Below are 10,045 nucleotides of genomic sequence, written 5' to 3'. Positions count from 1 at the left end.
GAGGACTGCTTTTTGTTCTAAGTTTCTTTCTGAGGGTCCTGGAAGAAGTCATGCCAAGGGCCAGACTTAACATTCTTCTCTGCTGACCCCAAGTCTTTAGACAAAGCTTCTTGTCTTTAACCAATCACATCAGAAAATCTGTGAATCTACCTATGACCTGTGAGCACAACCTTCCCTTCCCTGCTGTTTAATATGTCCTGCCTTTTTAGGTCAAACCAATGTATAGCCTCCATGTATTGATTTATGATTTTGCCTGTAACCTCTGTCTTCCCCCCTTTAAAAACCCTACATGTAACCCATCAGGGAGTCCTGTCTTAAGCATGAGCTTCCCAATTCTCCTTGCTTGCCACCTTGAAAATAAACACCCTCGTTTCTCTCACTGCAAAACCTTGGTATGGTAGTTTTGTTTTACTCTGCTAGATGAATGGACCCCAGTTAGGTTCTGTAACAACCTACTTGCCAGTTTATAACAAGAATGGTCTTTTCTCCATAGGCCAATAACATATCCTCATTTCTGAGGCCTCACCAGAATGGCCTTTGTCATTCACATGTCTACCAACATTCTGTTCAAGGTTACTTAGGTATTCTCTAAGAAGATACAGGCTTTTTCTACAACTGTCCGTTTTTCTTTGAGTTCTCACCAGAATCACCCTTAAGAGTCTGTTCATCACAATGTAGGCTTTTTCTAGCATGCACCTCAAAACTTTTCCAGCCTCTCCCCATTACCTGTTTCTAAAACTGCTTCCACATTTTTAGGCATCTGTTACAATAGCACCTCCAATTCTTGGTTAAATTTGCTATCTTAGTATGTTCAGCCTGCTATAACAAAACACCACAGACTTGAATGGCTAACAAACATCATCAGAAATTTTGGCCGTCAGCATTGAAGGAGGCTATGGGTCAGGATATAAGGCTTGGGCTCCTGCCTGGTGAGGGGTGACAGAGCAAATGAGGAGATGAAGCAGAAACATGTGGAGTGAGTCACTGCTGAAGAAAGGAAGACTCGCTGATGGGCAAGAGATTAGTCAAGCAATTACTATGTCAACAGACACAGGTATTTTTTCTTTCTTTATATGATAAAGATCACAGATCCAAACTTATTCAAAAAGCTAAAGAGGCACCATTCGTACCCATTGGAATGGCAGGTTTTGCAGCAATTGCTGCATATAGATTATAAAATTGAAGAGCAGGGAAAATAATAAAATCCCCCTTCATCTGATCCACATTCATGGGGCAGTCCAAGGCTTTGAGTAGGAGCCATGACTGTTGGTTTGGGCTATTCCATGTATTTGGAATTCTGGGCAAAACTTAAGGCTTAGAAGAAGAGATCCTATCTTGGTCTTTACATTAGTCTGTTCTCACACTTCTATGAAGAAATGCCTGAGACTGGGTAATTTATGAAGGAAAGATGTTTAATTGACTCACAGTTCTGCATGACTGGGGAGGCCTCAAGAAACTTATAATCATGGCAGAAGGGGAAACAAACACATCCTTCCTCTTATGGTGGCAGGAAGGGGAAGAAGAAAGCTGAACAAAGGGGAAAGCCCCTTATAAAACCATCAGATCTCATGAGAACTTACTATCACGAGAATATCATGAGGGAAACCAGAACCATAATTCAATTATCTCCCACCAGATTCCTCCCATGACACATGAGGATTATGGGCACAAAACTTTAACATGAGATTTTGGTGGAGACACACCCAAACCATATAATTCTGCCCCCGGCTCCTCCCAAATCTCATGACCTCACACTTCTTTTTTAAAATTCTTCTTTTTCTTTTGAGACAGAGTCTCGCTCTTTTGCCCAGGCTGGAGTGCAGTGGCATGATCTTAGCTCACTGTAACTTCCACCTCCCATGTTCAACCAATTCTCATGCCTCAGCCTCCCAAGTAACTGGGATTACAGGCATGTGCCACCATGCATGGCTAATTATTACTATTATTATTGTGTGTATTTTAGTAGAGACAGGGTTTCACCAAGTTGGCCAGGCTGATGACAAACTCCTGACCTCAAGTCATCCAGCCACCTCTGCCTCCCCATAAATACTGGGATTATAGGCATGAGCCACCACACCCAGCAACATCCTCACATTTCAAAACCAATCATGCCCTTCTGACAGTCCTCCAAAGTCTTTACTCATTCCAGCATTAACTCAAAAGTCCAAGTCCAACATCTCATCTGAGACAAGGCAAGTCTCTTCTGCCTATGAGCCTGTAAAATCACAAACAAGTTAACCCTAGATACAATGGAGGTACAGGCATTGGGTAAATACACCCATTCCAAATGGGAGAAATTGGCCAAAACAAAGGGGCTACAGGCCCCATACAAGTCCAAAATTCAATAGGGCAGTCACTAAACCTTAAAGTTTCATAATGATCTCCTTCGACTCTATGTCTCACATCCAGGTCACACTGATGCAAGCGGTGGGCTCCCACAGCCTTGGGCAGCTCCACCCCTGTGGCTTTACAGGGTATAACCCTCATCCTGGCTGCTTTCACAGGCTGGCTTCGAGTGTTTGTGACTTTTCCAGTTACATGGTGCAAGCTGTCGGTGGATCTACCATTCTGGGGTCTGGAGAACAGTAGCCCTATTCTCACAGCTTCACCAGGCAGTGCCCCAGTGGAAACTGTGTGGGAGATCCATCGCCACATTTCCCTTCTGCACTGCCCTAGCAGAGGTTCTCCATGAGGACTTTGCTCCTCTAGCAAACTTCTGCCTGGACACCCAGGCATTTCCATACATCCTCTGAAATCAAGGCAGAGGTTCTCAAACCTCAATTCTTGACTTCTGTGCACCTGAACACCCAACATCACGTTTAAGTCACCAAGTCTTCAGACTTGTACCCTCTGAAGCAATGACCTGAGCTATACATTGGCCCCTTTTAGCCACAGCTGGAGCTGAAGTAGCTGGGATACAGGGCACCACATCCTGAGGCTGCATAACTCGTAGGGGTCCTGAGCCTTGCCCACAAAACCATTTTTCCTTCCTAGGCCTTCAGGCCTGTGATGGGAGGGGCTGGTGTGGAGGTCTCTGACATGCCCTGGAGACATTTGCCCCATTGCCTTGGTAATTAACATTCAGTTCCTCATTACTTAAGCAAATTTCTGCAGCCAGCTTGAATTTCTTGTCTCCAACTGGAGTTTTCTTTTCTATCACATCATGAGGCTGCAAATTTTACAGACTTTTATGCTCTGCTTCCTCTTGAACACTTTGCCACTTAGAAATTTTTTCTTTCAGATACCCTAATCATCTTTCTCAAGTTCAAAGTTTCAAAGATCTCCAGGGCAGAGGCAAAATGCCACCAGTCTGTTTGCATAGCAAGAGTGATCTTTTACTCCAGTTTCCAACAAGATTTTCATCTCCATCTGAGACCACCTCAGCCTGGACTTCATTGTCCAGATCATTATCAGCATTTTGGTCAAAGCCATTTGAAAAGTCTCTAGGAAGTTCCAAACATTCTTACATTTATCTGTCTTATTCTGAGCTCTCCAAACTGCCTGTTACCCAGTTCCATGGTCACTCCCACATTTTTGGGTATGCTTATAGTAGCACTCCACTCTCTATGGTACCAATTTACTATATTAGTCCAACCTCATGCTGCTATAAGGACATAACTGAGACTGGGTAATTTATAAAGGGAAGAGGTTTAATTGACTCACAGTTCTGCAGGGTTAGGGAGGCTTCATGAAACTTACAATTGTGGCAGAAGGGGAAGCAAACACGTTCTTCTCATGACAACAGGCAGGGAAAGAAAGAGAGCCAAGCAAAGGGGGAAGCTCCTTATGAAACCATCAGATGTCATGAGAACTTACTATCATGAGAGTAGCATGAGGGAATTCACTCACATGATTCAATTTCCTCCCACCAGGCCTCTCCCATGACACATGGGGATTATGGGAACTATAATTCAAGATGAGAGTTGGCTGGGGACAGAGCCAAACCATATCAGTCTTGTTGGAGAATCTTGCTTTAGTTAAACATCTCATTACTGAAGTTACATGTTAATGTCTAAAATAAACTATGTGAGTGGGTTCAGATGATAATATGGTATTTTGAATATTGGTTTCCTTTCTTGAAGGCTTGATTTTTCTAGTGACCAAATTACTAGTGACTGATTCACCAACTGTGTAATTCAGGGAGGTCAAGTTGACACAGAAGAAACACATCACCTAATTGCACCTGATGGTGTTAAAATATCCACCTTCTGAAACTGCTAAGATGAAATCAGTTCTAGAGAAGATCGCAGGCTGACCCTGAAGTATTTCCTGTTTGCTGCAAAATCTCACATCTTTTGGATGTTATTTAAGAGTCCTATTTACCCCAGTTAAAGTAACTTTTTTTCTGCTTGTCTTGTGGACTGGCTGTCTGTTTTAGAACTCCTTCAAAGAGTGCACGGAATGTAATTTGTAAAGCCACCTACAACTGAAAGTATATGTGTGTGTGTTTAAACCAAATTTAGAAAGTATACAGTAGAGTTGCATAGTAGTGGTATTTATTAAAGAATCACAGTTGTAAACATGAGAATAACTTAATTATGGATTCTAGTTTCATTCTTTTGTAATTGTAAAATTATACTTTTGCTGCTGTTATATTAGAATAATTTTCAAATGTCATCTTGAAATAGAAATGTACATTTTAGATACTCATGAAAAGGTAAATAAAGAATACTTTTTAAATGTCTGCATTGTTTATTTTCTCCATAAGAACTATAAACATTAAACTAAGCAAATTACCTATAATGGAATTAATGATTTATGAGCAAGTTGGTTTTACCAGACAATATATACAGACTTTGATATACTACCGAATGCTTTATTACACTTGTGAAATTCTCTTGCCTAACCTGAATTTACGTTCCATGGGAATAACATGGTACACATATAGTTATTAAAGTACATTACCATGTCAAAAACTAAAAATAAATGAACACTAGAAATTTATTTCACACAGTTCTGGAAGCTGAAAATCCAAGATCAAGGTGCCAACATAGTTAGGTTGTGGCGAGGGCTGGCTTCCAGACTTCAAACTTCTGGCTGTACCCTCACAAGGCAGAAAGAAGAAGGGAACTTTCTTGGGCTCTTTTATGAAGGCCTTAATCCTATACATGAGGGCTCTGCCTTTATAACCTTATCAGCTCCTAAAAGCCACACCTCTAATACCATCACCTTGGAGCAGTAGGATTTCAATGTATGAATTTAGGGAAGACACAATCAAACTATAGCAGGAATATAAGGTTACGTATTAGGCTGTTCTTGCATTGCTATAAAGAAATACATGAGGCTGGATAATTATAAACAAAAGAGATTTAATTGGCTCACATTTCTGCAGGCTTTACAGGAAGCACGGTGCAGACATCTGCTTCTGGTAAGGCCTCAGGGAGCTTTTACTAATGGCAGAAGATGAACTAGGAGGAGGCATGTCACACGGTGAGAGAGGGAGCAAGAAAGACAAGGAGGCAGGAAGAAGTCCCAGATTCTTCTTCTTCTTCTTTTTTTTTTTTTTTTTTTTTTTTTTTTTTTAATACAGTCTCACTGTATCAGGCTGGAGTGCAGTGGTGCAATCTCGGCTCACTGCAACCTCTGCCTCCCAGGTTCAAGTGATTCTTCTTCTTTGACATCCCAGTAGCTGGGATTATAGGCATGTGTCACTACGCCTAGCTAATTTTTGTACTTTTAGTAGAGACAGGTTTTGCCATGTTGGCCAGGCTAGTCTCAAACTCCAGACCTGAGTGATCCACCTGCCTTGGCTTCCCAAAGTGCTAAGATTACAAATGTGAGCCACCATGCCTGGTCTGGTCCCAGACTCTTTTAAACAAGCAGATCTCTTGTGAACTAACTGAGCAAGAACTCACTTATCACCAAGGAGTTGCTGCTAAACCATTCATGAGGAATCGACCCCCAAGATCCAATTACCTCCCACCAGGCCACACCTCCAATATTGGGACTCACATTTCAACATGAGATTTTGGAGAGGACAGATTTTCAAACCACATCAGGATAGCCCAACATTAGGAAAATTATTAATAATCTCTCATATTAAAAAATTGTAACAGGAAAAACATATAATTATATCAAAATATTGCCAAAAGACATTTGATGAAATTTATAAGCCATGCCTAGAAAGAAGGAAGGGAGAGTGAGAGGGAGGAAGATTTTTAAAAAGAAAAAAAAAAAAACACTTTAAGAAAGTATAGTGCTTTCATGTTTGCTGTTGACATACTAGAAACTCCTGTTGTCCTTTCATTCTGTGCCCGCAAGATCCAATCATTTTTTAACCAAGTGAGGACTATGAGTTAAAGCCTATTTAAGATCCCTACATTTGTTTTGTAAACAATGGAATGTATATATAGGGACCCAAAGAGGGAGCTAGGTTATGAGCATCCTTGTAACATGTTTCAATGTATGGATCTGTCATAATTTTTTTCTTTTATGCTTTTAGACATCAGGCATCCATGTTCCTATACACCTGCCTAAAGAAAATTTAACGTTTCCCATATTTACCTTAAATCTTTTATTTCAAAGGAACAAAGAGTAACTGATAAATTTGAATTTTGCCTTCAATTCTATTCCGTGTCCTCACTACTATTCTATAATTTGGTGGTTATAATTTCTATGGCATTGTTTAAACTTTTACAATATATGTAAAAGTAGGAATAAAACATAAAATATGAATAATTCTTGTGCATGGTATCATGTTGCATGTAACAGTTTTCAACTTGCTTTATTCATGTAATGTTTTACATTGTACCTGATTTAGATGATTAGAAACCCATTTCAATCACTAAGGATACTGAATTATATTTCATTGTATAAATAAACTGTACGTTCTTTATCTATTCACAGGTTGATAGACATTTTAAAATATTTTAAAATTTAAAAGCATGTTGCAAAGCACATTTCTACACACATATGTAGTAATCACCCTAGTATATAATGAAAGAGTGGAATTCCTTTATTAATTTATTGGTCTCATATTTAATGAGCACCTATTATTTCCAAAGTTCTGTTCTAAGAACTGGTGATGCAGCAGTAGGCACAAAAGGTCCCTGTTTGGAGCCTTTGTTTTAGTCGAGGAGACAGCCCTCTGTGTAGAAATAAATTTGGAGGTCTTTATCGTATAGATGTTATTTTATACTAAAAGATTAGACTGTTAGGTGATCATATAAGTGTAGATAGAAAAGATACCTGAGTACTGATTCCTGGGACTTACATATGTTAAATTGAATAAATGAGAGGGACAAACAAAGAAGAATAGGAACGAGTATCTAGTGAATTAATAGACTTGAGAAAATAGTATTCTGCAACTCAATCAGAGAATACGTTTTGTGGACAAACTTGTCAAAGTCAAGTACAGCAAGCAATGATCTTTGGATTTGGCATAGCGGAGGTCATTGATCACTTTTATAAGAGCTGTCTCAATGGGGTTTAGGGCTTAAAGTTTTATTGGGGGGATTTCAAGACAGAAATAGAGGAGACAAACTTGTAAGAGATACTACAGAGAATTGTTTCAAGGAATTTTGACAGAAACAGGAGCAGATAAAATGGCTTGTCTTTTAGCAGATAGAGAAATATGTGGGATGAAGGACGTGTACAATTAACAGCATGATTGTTTACTGATGGTAAAGATCAAGTTAAGAAAAAGAAATTATGACTGATAAAAGGGGAACAAATTGCTGTACTGATGTCTCCAAGTAGGTGCTAAGGGATGAGATCCAGTGCATGAGTAATGGGACTGGTTTAATAATACTCCCCACTATGTTATATAATGTGCACTCTGCACTATTGTTCAGAACGGTCCCACATTGATTGAATCACAAGCAGTCCACACATAGTAACGGAAGGGAAGGCCAAGTATGTGTGTACTGACTGTAGATGTACTACTGACTGGGAGTTTGTGGAAATTATCTCATGATTGCTTTAGTTTCCTCAGTTAAAGAGAAGCAACTGTCATAAGCTAAGAGCAAAGATGAAACAGAAGGCATTGGGAATTTGAGGAGTAAGAAGGTATGATACAGTTTTCAAAAATGAATGGACTAGTATAATACAATAGAACTTCAAGGAACATTGAGCGCTTACCTCAAGTTAATATTTGTGAATTTAAATAATGAACCCAGGCATCATGTTAGTGGACTTTTTATCTATCCATATTAAGGTGTGTATGAAAGTGGAGAAAAGATAGTTAACTTAAATAGAATTAATGATTTGGCAGGCAAAAGTGAGATAGAAAGAAAAAGGCAAGAGAAGTAAGGGTACATACAAAGGCTGGAGTATCATGATTGTCTGTGGAATTTAAATGGTATAAAGAGACAAGTGAATATAGAAGATGTTTGGGAGACAGCCGAGAAGATAATAGAAGAAATAGATGTAGTTAAATAATTAGTGGAATTAATTTTTTTCTGGCATTATTCATTATTGGAACCAAGGTTCTAGGAGAAAGTAGCTAGAAAGATAGCACATGTAGTTGAAGAATAATGGAGTGCTTAAAATTAAGAAGATGGAGCTATTTATGGTAATGGAAATGTCTAGGGTACAATTTCTGGAGTGTGTGATTGAGGTAGTTTGGAGGACCAGCCTACTGGAAGAGAGGATATAAAGCAACTGAGATAAATATTTCTACAAAAATGTCTCCATACTGGCTTCACATCAGAATCACCTAGATAAATTAAAACAAAAAATGCCCAAGTCTCATGCATATATATTCTAAATTAATGGATCTATAGTGATGCTTTTAAAAAGACTTCCCAGCTAATTAAAATGTGAGAATAGAATTGAGAATAACTGGTATTATATGAATTTTGAAGTTAACCATGAATAGTGACAGGACCCGTATTGGAGATTGTGATAAAAAGCCTGTGTGGGATATTTTATTCCCATAATTTCAACAGTCACAACCCAGAGTAGATCTTTTGTCCACATCTTTGCTATGAGCTTCACTTGTGCATATTCAATTACTATCATACATTTCTCCCTGGATATGACACTTGTACCTTATCTCAGAAATCCAAAATTAAATGTATCCCTATCTCTCCTTCACCTGTGCTCACTTTTTGTATTCCTTTTTTGGTTAATGGCAGCAAATATTAAATTAAGGAATCAGGGAGGCATCCTAAATTTCTAGATTGTTTCTCAATTCATCTTTGCACTGACTATGTTAATACATATTCAATAGGCCAAAGATTCATATGCTACTATTAGTAAATAGCTCTGAAATCTACTCCCAATGTTTTTTTTTCATAACTTCTCTTTTATTCCAGTCATTCATAATCACAATTTGAATAGGCTCAAAAGTAGTTCGTAAGCTTGTATATTACTTTTTACAAGCTGTACTCCATAGTGCTGTCAGTGATCTTTTTAAAACAAAAATCGAATCATTTTATTCACCTTAACACCTATTATTTCCAAATTGCTGATCCACACTATTCGCTCTATTGCAGGAAAAAGCTGTACATTTTCAAAAATATTAATTTTACCTCATTCTTTAAAATTTCATTTTATATACTTCACAATGTATATCTTATATTCATCAAGTAATACATAAATAAAGAAGTGACATTTTGAACATCCATGTTCAGTTATTTTTTTTTTAGCTGATTGGGTTGCACCACCAAAAATTAGGGGACCACTGACTCCTAAGAAGTCCAAATTACTTAGCATTGTATGTGAGGCCCCTCTAAATTCTGCCTTCTCCTTTTTCAAATTTCGAGAAACATCACTTGTTTTCAACAATCCTCTACAAAGAATGGAAACAAGACTTTTTCTTTCTATCTTCACTACTTCAGTATATACCACTATTTATTGTACTTATCTAAGATTATTATACATTCTTATTCATACCAGATTTTTCCATTAGTTATTTTTTTTGAGTTTAGGGGCTCTGACCTTCTCTTCCTATCCAAAGCTTCTAACACAGCACCTGACACATAGTAGGCATTCTATAGATTTGAGTTGGTTAGACAAATACCCTTTTCCTGCCTACTCTGTTCTTTGGCTGAAGTTGTATAATCTCAGTTCTCTGTGGCCTTATATGTTTAGAATAATATTC

At 38.3% G+C, this 10,045-nt stretch overlaps 1 pseudogene; it reads left to right on the top strand.

Annotated features, from left to right (window-relative positions):
* The first annotated feature begins 956 nt into the window (after positions 1-956).
* LOC101048664 (HIG1 domain family member 1A, mitochondrial pseudogene) lies at positions 957-1,319 on the top strand (annotated as a pseudogene).
* Positions 1,320-10,045: the final 8,726 nt, after the last annotated feature.

The sequence above is a fragment of the Saimiri boliviensis genome, chromosome X (assembly GCF_048565385.1).
Source record: "Saimiri boliviensis isolate mSaiBol1 chromosome X, mSaiBol1.pri, whole genome shotgun sequence".
NCBI lineage: Eukaryota > Metazoa > Chordata > Mammalia > Primates > Cebidae > Saimiri > Saimiri boliviensis.
The sequence above is the reverse complement of the archived record's forward strand: the minus strand, read 5'-3'. Positions and strand labels throughout refer to the sequence as shown.